At 40.2% G+C, this 12,263-nt stretch overlaps 1 pseudogene across 1 annotated transcript; it reads left to right on the top strand.

The window, feature by feature from the left end:
• The first annotated feature begins 1,212 nt into the window (after nucleotides 1–1,212).
• LOC149575660 (subtilisin-like protease SBT1.7 pseudogene) lies at nucleotides 1,213–4,401 on the top strand (annotated as a pseudogene). The gene has a single exon (XR_016360194.1). The product of XR_016360194.1 is annotated as a subtilisin-like protease SBT1.7 pseudogene (transcript).
• The last annotated feature ends 7,862 nt before the right edge of the window (nucleotides 4,402–12,263 follow it).

The raw sequence follows: 12,263 nt of genomic DNA, 5'->3' as shown, positions 1-12,263 counted from the left end.
ACCCATTTTCATATCATGACACATGTTTCTCTGGTGTTGGACATTCTTAAAGACATATTCATGATTCTTGTTCGTGAAGGGGCTATGTTGATATACAAGCAAGATGCTCAATTTGTGCACTATTTTGACACTTATAAAAGGATTCTAAACAAGGACTGTTGACTTTCTCAAGTAGTTTACTAAGGACAAAGGCATTAATATTCAAAATGAAAACAAAAGTTTTGAGGAAGACATAGTAAGGCACAACCCATTCCAAGAGGATCCTATGGCTACCATACTTGTTTTGGAGCCCCTAATTGGTATCTTTGAAATTGACAAAGCAGATGTTAGTAATAATATTATTGGAGCATGAGATTAAAGCACATCTCATCTATATCCCTTTTTCGGTGGTTGTAATTATAATGTAAAACTATCTTTGATCTTTGTAATAAATTTTTAGTTTTTTGGGCAATCTGAGTAATAGTACCCACATGATACCTATTAGGCATTGGGATTTGGTTCAAAACTATAAACTCTCTCAATAGTGATGATTTCTCCTTTAGCTCTATCATCCTAATGATGGATCATGGAGTGTGATCCGAAATATTAATGTAAAAATTTAAACACAATATACCCAAAAAATAAAACAAAGAACTTTAATAGATTGTGGAAAACCCTATCTATATTTTTACCTTAACCTTATATTTCAAAATAAAAAGACTTTTAAATTTATTTTTAAATTCATTTCATTCAAAAGTAAATAAATTATAAAATTCATTTTATTCAATAATATATTAAAATAGCTTAAAATGTTTAAATGAGACATATTTTATGTTAAAACAACAATGATACTTTTAAATTTTTGAAAAAAAAATCACACGAAATGAAAAGTGGACCACATCATTGAAAATGAAGAAGTATATTTAGAAAAGATAGAGGGGGGTCCCAAATCAATGTACAACCCTCAAAGCATTAATTTATTTTTAAATAGAACCTTTTAAACTTACTACTTAAGTTCATCTAATTTGATGAACGTTAAATAATTTATTTATTAAGATACCATAAAATATTTGAATCAGAAATATATTCGTTATATCAATAAATAATACACAAATCACACAAATTTCATTGAAAAATAAAATGAAATAACCTTTAACGATAAATCTGCGTCATGCAAAATGTGAGGACGGGGATCCCCAAATCTAAATCTACAACATAGAAGAAAAAATCCGTTTTTTCACATGATCTGGTTCGTCTCGCTCGAAATAGAACAAGAGCGCAGACTCCACGGGATACTGAAAATCCCACTCCACATATCACGAGAAACCATCCATCAAATTACCAGAGACCTCAAAATTTCTCCCATCAAAATCCCACCATTTTTAACATTGGAAGAATAACCACTGTTACAGTGATCAAATTTTTATCCAACACACATTTCCGAGACCCCGAATCATCACCACCACAAAAGTAGAATTTCCCGTCCACTAAAAGCGGGATTTTTACATTTCCCGGGCACCAAAAGCGGGATTTTTGATTTCGACACAGCACCTAATGCGTGTTCTTGCCAACCTCAAATCATCTATAAAGACAAACAGTCCACCCACGAAACCCATGTTCGATCGCTGGCCTTTCATTTTCAATCCGCAATCACCCATAAAAATTCTACCTTGGGGAAACCAAAATTTCATCCTCAAGATCCGACCTTGGCGGAGCCAAAAGCTGAATTCCCTATAAAAATTCTCACCTTGCAGAAACCAAAACCATCTTCTCTGGGTTCCCTTCAAGATCCGGCCTTGTAGAAATTATTATCTTCTCTGGGCGAATTCAGAGAAGATAATGAAGAACAACTATGGATCGATCTTGCTGCTGTTCTTGGTCCCGTTCATCACAATCTCAGCAATGGAAGACGACGATAAATCTCTCCGAACATACATAGTCCAGACATTGGACTCCCAGATGCCATCCTCATTCGGAAATCTTGAACTATGGTACTCATCTCTGGTCGATTCAAACGACGGATCTCAGAAAATCCTCTACAATTACAACCAGGTCTTCCATGGATTTGCAGCGAAGCTCACGGTGGCCCAAGCAAAGGCCCTGAAGAACACAGATGGGATTTTATCAGTAAATCCGGAGACCACATACCATCTCCACACCACCCGGACTCCTCAATTCTTGGGCCTCAGTGCCCAAAACGGCGCCTGGAGTCTCCACTCTGCAAGCTCCGGCGACATAGTGATTGCTCTTCTGGACAGCGGAATCTGGCCGGAAAGTCTGAGTTTTTCCGACGGCGGGATGAACACGGCGCCGCCGGCGCACTGGAGAGGTGAATGCGAATCGGGCACCGATTTCAACTCCTCTAATTGTAACCGAAAACTGGTGGGCGCGAGATTCTTCAGCAGAGGATACGAGGCATCAAGCGGGCCGATCAACGAGACGGAAGAGTACAAATCGCCGAGAGATCAGGTCGGCCATGGAACCCACACCGCCGCCACAGCCGCCGGAGGATTTGTTCAAAATGCGAGCTTTTTCGGCCTCGCCGGCGGCACTGCATCAGGAATGGCCCCCGCCGCCAGAATCGCCGTCTACAAGGTCTGCTGGCTGCGGGGCTGCGTGAGCTCTGATATCCTCGCCGCCATGGACAAGGCAGTCGAAGACGGCGCCGACATTTTGTCGCTGTCACTGGGAGGAAAGCAGAATGTTGGGTATGAATCAGATGCCATTGCTGTGGGAGCTTTCGCAGCGATGCAAAAGGGGGTCTTTGTTGCATGTTCGGCCGGAAATTCGGGGCCAGACGAACTTTCAATTGAAAACATGGCGCCGTGGATTACAACCGTCGGGGCGAGCACCTTGGATCGAGATTTTCCGGGGACGGTTGTTCTCGGCAGCGGTGCTCGTTTCAATGGAGTTTCACTCTACGCCGGAAAAAATCTACCCGGAAAAAAAATGTATTCTTTGGCTTTCAAACCCAACGGTACCGAAGACAGTGATTTGTGCCTCGATGGGACTCTGGATCCCATGTTGGTGAAAGGCAAGATTGTGATTTGTGACAGAGGAACGAATTCAAGATACGAAAAAGGCTTCGCCGTGAAATCCGCCGGCGGCGTGGGGATGATCATGGCGAACACCGACGGCGAGGAGCTTTCCGCCGACTGTCACGTTATTCCGGCGATCTCAATCGGAGCAAAAACCAGAGAAGCACTACTGAACTACCTCAGAGTCGCCGGAATATCCGCGAGAGCCACGATCGAGGTTTCCGGCGCCGTCGTCGGAACAAAGCCGGCGCCGGTGGTAGCCGCCTTTTCTTCCCGGGGGCCGAATTTTCTGTCGCCGGAGATTCTAAAACCCGACGTCGTTGCCCCCGGAGTAAACATCCTGGCGGCGTGGTCTGGTGCGGCGGCGCCGTCGGAGCTGGCGGTGGACTCGCGCAGAACCGCCTTCAATATAATATCCGGCACCTCCATGTCGTGCCCGCACGTGAGCGGCATTGCGGCGCTGATAAAGGCGGCGCATCGGGACTGGAGCCCCGCCGCCATCAGATCCGCCCTCATGTCAACCGCCTATACCGTCGACAACACCGGGAAAGCTCTCCGAGACGCCGATTCCGGCGCCGACTCTACGCCGTTTGCACATGGAGCAGGACACGTGGACCCCAACAGAGCTCTCTCGCCGGGGCTCGTGTACGACATGGGCATGCAAGACTACGTGGATTTTCTCTGCCGCCTCAACTACACTCCCGAGCAGCTGAGCATGATTGCCAAAGGCGGCGTCGCTTGCTCTTCCCGGCGACGCCTTAGGGACATCAATTATCCGTCGTTTGCCGCCGTCTTTTCGAATTCGGGGACCAATTCGAGCGCACGTGTTGTGAAAACGAGCAGGACGCTGACGAATGTGGATGACGGCGCTTCGGTTTATAACGTTGTTGTGGCTGCTCCCGCCGGCGTGGCCGTCCGAGTAAATCCCACGAAGTTGGCTTTTGCTAAGCAGGGTGAGAAGCTGTCGTACAGAGTGACGTTCTTGACGGCTTCTGATCTGGCGGCGCCCAGTTATGGATCGATCACGTGGTCGAATGGCGTACGGAACGTACGGAGCCCAATTGCGGCTTTCACTTGGCAGTCATGATGAACATGAACACTAAGATGCTGCTGCTTCTCTGGATTTAGTCTCTTCCTAACGTAGTTGCCTTATTAATTCCATGCAATGCCGCCTTTTCCTTCTCTGGCTTTAGTCTTTTCCTGACCTAGCTAGATAGTCATGGAATTCTTCTAATCTAGATATGGATGTTCAAATAATTTGTCATTCTATCTCTTATGTTATCTTCTTCAGTGAGGATATAATTGTTGCCTTCTCCTCTGGTTTTAGTCTTTTTTCTAACGTAGCTATTCATGCGATTGGTATGGATCTGAATTATTTGTTCTCTGTTGTCTTCTTTGGTGAGGATATTGTTTTGGTTTCCCAGTACAAATTGGGGGACGAAATGCATGCTCTTTGTTTGTTTCTGCTCTGTTTGTTTTCGTTGCCCAGCTATATGTGTGGTTGGTCTTGAAGCCAACACGGTAGTTGAGATATTTTAGATATTATAGATGTATGGATTGTAACAGAGGTTAGCAGGATAAAACAAATTAATCTGGTTCATAAATGTCTTTTATTTATTTTCATTATGTCTATTGTCGTAGAGTGTTATCCGAAACGTTGATGTTAAATCTCACATACAATCTAAAGTAAATATTATTATAGTTAAAATTTTAATAGATTGAGGAAAACAGATAACATTGTTGGGTGTCTCTTGCTTACATGCATCTTTTATTTTCTTCTTGTGCATCTCTTGTGTGATCCTAAATGTTAATGTCAAAAGCTTAAACTCAATCTAAACTAAAAACTACTACATATTAATATTTTAATTAATTGTGGAAACTGATAACATTGCAGTAATTTGAAATTAATAAAGATAGTTAAAAAAAAAAGTTTATAAACATAGACAAATGTTAAAATTTCACTTTCAATGTTTTATGTAGATTTTCAATTTAGTTCTTTATTGAATACTTAAAGGAATTAAGTTAACCCCTTACTAATAATATAAGTTTTTTTATAAATATTGGTATATATAAATTTGTTTTCTATATTAAATTTTATTAAAATTGAATTATTTTAATTGAAATATATGAGTTGCATTTTGCAGGTGTGTATTTTTTGGGAAAAAGTCTACTAAAGATAGATGATAAATAATTTTATTTTTCTACATATGTAAAACATTATTTAAAATTTTAAAACTATGAATAAAATGTATTTAATTGATGTTAAAAATATTAATTTATATTCTATTATATTTTCTAATAAAAAATATTGAATATTATAGAGAACCTTCTTTGTATTTAGATCTCAAATCTTCACCTTTCACACTATCAACATAGTAATGAAGATACACTTAATCCCCTTTGTGTCTATTTTTATCCATTCTCATTCCATGCATACGAGCATATGCCCCACAACTAAAGATTCTAAGATGTCTCGTCATGGAATTCTTATTAGACCATTAGAAAAGGCATTATATACACAAATCTTAGTATGAGAATCTAATAAATTATGATGAGAAAAATATATTGTGGGTTGGTGTCACACGAAGATTTATACGATAGGCTTCCATATCTTTTTAAATAACTCTGGAGAAAATAGATATAGTACAATATTACCCAACACTAATTGGTGCAAAAATAACCCTATCATCTATATTGATCTTTTAGTGCATGTGTGAAGCAATATTTGGGATGTGCATATACATTCTTGAATATATGGATGGTGGGTTAAAGCAGTTTGATAGTTTATTACTATTCATGGTAGCTATCAATGTATTATAATATTTGCATAATTGAATTGAGATCATGCAATCAACAAAAATGGAGAAGTATGATGATTTGATAGATACCAAAAATATATATTCTTTCCACCCATAACATGTGTTATTTTCTCATAAATCAACATTTAAGTCCACATTTTAAAAGATAATCACTTTTGAACTAGATCATGATTAGATAATGACAATAACTATAAGAATGTACTCTTGCTAGAAATGTACTAAGAACACAATTCTCTTGGCCATATATATCCATGCACATCATGAGGCATGTGACATTTATTAAAATAATAATTAATATGTATTATTTTTCAAAGGTGCAAGGAATATAGATTAGTCTTTAAAGGGTTTTATCTTGCAATGAAAGACGGTAATGATAGTGGGTATGTGCAAGATCATGGTGTACCAAACTATGGCCTTAAGTGGCAGTGAAAAATCAACAAATCAGGTTTATGTCAACTTGACACATAATTTTGAAGTGGTTATGGACTTTATATCAAAAAGTTGTAAGAAAATAATTTGTAGAAAATTGAATGTAGTTTCTAAACTACTAGGCCTTATCAGCAGAAAAAAATAATTGATTGGTCAAAAGTTTGAATTTTAATGCAGTACTAAGAAAATTTCAGGGCGAAAATAAAAAGTAGGTGTATGTCTGACTACCTTAATCAAAATCAAATCATAATATTTTTTTAATATAATTATAGATATGAAAACTAGACTCATGCCCGGATGTGACGCATATTTTTTGATATTTTTATTCCAAATAAATAATTAAATATGAATTTTCTACCAAAACTTTTTTGGATTAAAAAAAGTCCTGTGTCTGACCACCCTAACTAATAGAAAATTTGATCAAATTTTTCTTTTTTTGTTTTTTTCTTATACTAGCCGAAGTATAGAATGTGACGCAACTTTTAGATTTAAAAAATGTTATACCGTTTGAAAGTTATAGCTATTTTTCATTCAGTATGTCAATCAGCACTTTACAATAATCTTCATTGATAATTAACTAATAAATACTTATCGAACTCAGAATTTGACACAAATTATATTGATGGAATCTAGAAAGCGATATTAAAAAACCCATTTCGTTTCATTCAATTTCGATCAAAATAACATTGTCAGACGGCTACCCGAAGTCTGAGTATCATTAAAACTCTCTATAAACACATCTTTGGGCTTGACCGGGCAGGCTTGGTAAATACCAAGCCTGATCGGATATCCGATTTGACATCGGATATCCGATATGGCTCAGTAGTCAAATTCCAAAAATCTTCAAATTTTGGAGGGAAATTCAATTTAAACGTTCTAGTTTTTTATTTTTAAATTATTTCACTTATATTAATATGTAAAGGCATATTTTAATATATTATATATATATAATAACGTAATGTAAACATACAAGATATAATCTAGTAATATATAATAATATCTTATGTTAATCTTATTACAATCTATAAATATAATATATATTATTATTATTTTTACTAAATATAATAACGTAATTTTTATATATATAAATACGTATTATATATTATTATATTAATATGTATGTTATTAATATATACAATAACGTAATATTTTTATTAAATGTAATATATATTATATATTATTATATTAATATGTATAATAATATAATATTTATATAACAACGTAATATTTTTATTAAATATAATATATATTATAAATATTATTATATTAATATGTATGTTATTAATATATTTATATAATAACGTAATATTTTCATTAAATATAATAATGTAATATGTATATGTATATGTATATATATATATATATATATATATATATATATATATATATATATATATATATATATATATATATATATATATATATATATATATATATATATATATTCATATATGTATATTATTAATATATATGTATATTATTAATATGTATATTATTAATATGTATATTATTAATATATAAGAGTCAAAGGGGGTCATAGGGTGACCTATAACCCTCTTGGACCCATTAAACGACGATATATGTCTCTAGGGGTCCTAGGACCCCTAGGGACATATGTCGTCCTTTAATGGGTCAAAGGGGGTCCCTTAAACCCATTAAATGACGACATATGTCCCTAGGACCAGGTCCTAGCCGAATCATTCATATCGGTCAAAGGGGGTCATAGGTCCCCTTTGACCCATTAGACGACGACATATGTCTCTAGAACCCCTAGGGACATATTCGAATGGGTATTATGGGTCAACCCTATGACCCTCTTTAACCCATTAAACAATGACATATGTCCCTAGGGGTCCTAGGACCCCTAGGGACATAGTCGAATCGTTCATATGAGTCAAAGGGGGTCATAGGGTGACCTATGACCCCCTTTGACCCATTAAATGACGACATATGTCCCTAGGGGTCCTAGGACCCCCAGGGACATAGTTGAATCATTCATATGGGTCAAAGGGGGTCATAGGGTGACCTATGACCCCCTTTGACCCATTAAACGACGACATATGTCCCTAGGGGTCCAAGGACCTCTAGGGACATATTCGAATGGGTAATATGGGTCAAAGGGGGTCATAAGGTGACCTATGACCCTATTTGACCCATTAAACGATGACATATGTCCCTAGGGGTCCTAGGACCCCTAGGGACATATTCCAATTGTTCATATGGGTCAAAGGGGGTCATAGGGTGACCTATGACCCTCTTTGACCCATTAAACGACGATATATGTCTCTAGGGGTCCTAGGACCCCTAGGGACATATTCGAATGGGTAATATCGGTCAAAGGGGGTCATAGGGTGACCGATGACCCTCTCTGACTCATTAAACGATGACATATTTCTCTATGGGTCCTTGGACCCCTAGGGACATATTGGAATTGTTCATATGGGTCAAAGGGGGTCATAGGGTGACCTATGACCCCCTTTGACCCATTAAATGATGACATATGTCCCTAGGGGTCCTAGGACCCCTAAGGACATATTCGAATGGGTATTATGGGTCAAATGGGGTCATAGGGTAACCTATGACCCTCTTTGACCCATTAAACGACGACATATGTCCCTAGGGGTCCTCAGACCCCTAGGGACATATTCAAATCGTTCATATGGGTCAAAGAGAGTCATACGGTGACCTATGACCCTCTTTGACCCATTAAACGACGACATATGTCCCTAGGGGTCCTCGGACCCCTAGGGACATATTCGAATCGTTCATATGGGTCAAAGGGAGTCATAGGGTGACCTATGACCCTCTTTGACCCATTAAACGATGACATATGTCCCTAGGGGTCCTCGGACCCCCAGGGACATATTCGAATCGTACATATGGGTCAAAGGGGGTCATAGGGTGACCTATGACCCTCTTGACCCATTAAACGATGATATATGTCTCTAGGGGTCCTAGGACCCCTAGGGACATATTCGAATGGGTAATATGGGTCAAAGGGGGTCATAGGGTGACCTATGACCCTCTTTGACCCATTAAACGATGACATATGTCCCTATGGGTCCTTGGACCCCAACAGACATATTCGAATGGGTAATATGGGTCAAAGGGGGTCATAGGGTGACCTATGACCCTCTTTGACCCATTAAACGACGACATATGTCCCTAGGGGTCCTAGGACCCTAGGGACATATTCGAATTGTTCATATGGGTCAAAGGGGGTCATAGGGTGACCTATGAACCCCTTTGACCCATTAAACGACGACATATGTCCCTAGGGGTCCTAGGACCCCTAAGGACATATTCGAATGGGTAATATGGGTCAAATGGGCTCATAGGGTAACCTATGACCCTCTTTGACCCATTAAACGATGATATATGTCTCTAGAGGTCCTAGGACCCCTAGGGACATATTCGAATCGTTCATATGGGTCAAAGGGCGTCATAGGGTGACCTATGACCCTGTTGACCTATTAAACGACGATATATGTCTCTAGGGGTCCTAGGACCCCTAGGGACATATTCGAAGGGGTAATATGGGTCAAAGGGGGTCATAGAGTGACCTATGACCCTCTTTGACCCATTAAACGACATATGTCCCTAAGGGCCTTCGGACCCCAAGGGACATATTCGAATGGGTAATATGGGTCAAAGGGGGTCATAGGGTGACCTATGACCCTCTTTGACCCATTAAACGACGACATATGTCCCTAGGGGTCCTAGGACCCTAGGGACATATTCCAATCGTTTATATGGTCAAAGGGGGTCATAGGGTGAGCTATGACCCCCTTTGACTCATTAAACGATGACATATGTCCCTAGGGGTCCTAGGACCCCTAGAGACATATTTGAATCGTTCATATGAGTCAAAGGAGGTCGTAGGGTGACCTATGACCCCCTTTGACCCATTAAACGATGACATATGTCCCTAGGGGTCCTAGGACCCCTAGGGACATATTCGAATGGGTAATATGGGTCAAATGGGGTCATTGGGTAACCTATGTCCCTCTTTGACCCATTAAATGACGACATATGTCTCTAGGGGTCCTAGGACCCCTAGGGACATATTCAAATCGTTCATATGGGTCAAAGGGGGTAATAGGGTGACCTATGACCCTCTTGACCCATTAAACGACGATATATGTTTCTAGGGGTCCTAGCACCCCTAGGGACATATTCGAATGGGTAATATGGGTCAAAGGGGGTCATAGGGTGACCTATGACCCTCTTTAACCCATTAAACGACGACATATGTCCCTAGGGGTCCTAGGACCCCTAGGGACATATTCGAATGGGTAATATGGGTCAAAGCGGGTCATAGGGTGACCTATGACCCTCTTTGACCCAATAAACGAAGACATATGTCCCTAGGGGTCCTAGGACCCTAGGCACATATTCGAATGGTTCATATGGGTCAAAGGTGGTCATAGGGTGACCTATGACCCCCTTTGACCCATTAAACGATGACATATGTCCCTAGGGGTCCTAGGACCCCTAGGGACATATTTGAATCGTTCATATGAGTCAAAGGGGGTCATAGCGTGACCTATGACCCCCTTTGACCCATTAAACGATGACATATGTCCCTAGGGGTCCTAGGACCCCTAGGGACATATTCGAAAGGGTAATATGGGTCAAATGGGGTCATAGGGTAACCTATGACCCTCTTTGACCCATTACACGACGACATATGTCTCTAGGGGTCCTAGAAACTCTAGGGACATATTCGAATCGTTCATATGGGTCAAAAGGGGTCATAGGGTGACCTATGACCCTCTTGACCCATTAAACGATGATATATGTCTCTAGGAGTCCTCGGACCCCTAGGGACATATTTAAATGGGTAATATGGGTCAAAGGGGGTCATAGGGTGACCTATGACCCTCTTTGACCCATTAAACGACGACATATGTCTCTAAGGATCCTAAGACCCCTAGGGACATATTCGAATGGGTAATATGGAACAAATGGGGTCATAGGGTAACCTATGAGCCTCTTTGACCCATTAAACGATGGCATATGTCTCTAGGGGTCCTAAGACCCCTAGGGACATATTCGAATCGTTCATATGGGTCATAGGGTGACCTATGACCCTCTTGACGCATTAAACGACGATATATGTCTCTAGGGGTCCTAGGACCTCTAGGGACATATTCGAATGGGTAATATGGGTCAAAGGGGGTCATAGGGTGACCTATGACCCTCTTTGATCCATTAAACGACAACATATGTCCCTAAGGGTCCTCAAACCCCAAGGGACATATTCGAACGGGTAATATGCGTCAAATGGGGTCATAGGGTGACCTATGACCGTCTTTGACCCATTAAACGACGACATATGTCCCTAGGGGTCCTAGGACCCTAGGGACATATTCCAATCGTTCATATGGGTCAAAGGGGGTCATAGGGTGACTTATGACCCCCTTTGACCTATTAAATGACAACATATGTCCCTAGGGGTCCTAGGACCCCTAGGGACATATTTGAATCGTTCATATGAGTCAAAGGGGGTCATAGGGTGACCTATGACCCCCTTTGATGCATTAAATAATGACATATGTCCCTAAGGATCTTAGGACCCCTAGGGACATATTCGAATGGGTAATATGGGACAAATGGGGTCATAGGGTAACCTATGACCCTCTTTGACCCTTTAAATAATGACATATGTCTCTAGGGGTCCTAGGACCCTTAGGGACATATTCGAATCGTACATATGGGTCAAAGGGGGTCATAGGGTGACCTATGACCCTCTTTGACCCATTAAACGATGATATATGTCTCTAGGGGTCCTAGGACCCCTAGGGACATATTCGAATGGCTAATATGGATCAAAGGGGGTCATAGGGTGACCTATGACCCTCTTTGACCCATTAAACTACAAGATATGTCTCTAGGGGTCGTAGGACCCCTAGGGACATATTCGAATGGGTAATATGGGTCAAAGGGGGTCATAGGGTGACCTATGAGCCCCTTTGACCCATTAAATGACGACACA

This window comes from Cupressus sempervirens, chromosome 2 (assembly GCF_028749045.1).
Source record: "Cupressus sempervirens isolate cs-2001-9-10 chromosome 2, ASM2874904v1, whole genome shotgun sequence".
NCBI classification, from domain to species: Eukaryota; Viridiplantae; Streptophyta; class Pinopsida; order Cupressales; family Cupressaceae; genus Cupressus; species Cupressus sempervirens.
Note: the sequence above shows the minus strand (reverse complement) of the source record. Positions and strands in the feature narration are given on the sequence as shown.